Raw genomic sequence first — 496 nt, 5'->3', positions numbered from 1 at the left:
ACTTGATGTGGTTCATTGTTTGCTCATAAACTGGAGTCACTTAATCATGCAGATTTATGCTACAAGCTTTTGTAGAATTGTACAGTAAGGAAGTTATTTCCCTTACCCAGGAAATTAATGTTCTTAGAATTGACAAGACAGCTGACCCTGAGAGGTCAGCTAAATATCTACAGCGGATCTAAAATATTCATAATTAATTATAACTAGTTATGATTAATTATTCATATTTCCCATGAGCTGATTTGTTACAACAGACTAAACAAACCTTCAAATATTACGATGTTGTATCTATTTACAAGATTAAAGATAAAACATTACTGTCATTCCTATAGCTTTATATATAGCCTATGTATGCATGTGTGTGCGTGCGTGCATCATTACAGTCTTTAAAAAGAGTTCATATGTGTATCTCTTATCATCACAAGACTGCAATCACTAGTAAACAGAAGACTTCCTATTAATAAAGTATCTGAAAAAGATCTACTCTATGAACAAT

The 496-nt window shown here is 31.9% G+C and overlaps 1 long non-coding RNA gene across 1 annotated transcript in view; it reads left to right on the top strand.

Annotated features, from left to right (window-relative positions):
- Positions 1-496, top strand: part of LOC107554875 (uncharacterized) — a 4,172-nt gene that overhangs the window by 3,084 nt on the left and 592 nt on the right. The window lies entirely within an intron of this gene.

The sequence above is a fragment of the Sinocyclocheilus grahami genome, unplaced genomic scaffold (genome assembly GCF_001515645.1).
Source record: "Sinocyclocheilus grahami isolate Dianchi unplaced genomic scaffold, SAMN03320097.WGS_v1.1 scaffold517.1, whole genome shotgun sequence".
NCBI lineage: Eukaryota > Metazoa > Chordata > Actinopteri > Cypriniformes > Cyprinidae > Sinocyclocheilus > Sinocyclocheilus grahami.
Note: the sequence above shows the minus strand (reverse complement) of the source record. Positions and strands in the feature narration are given on the sequence as shown.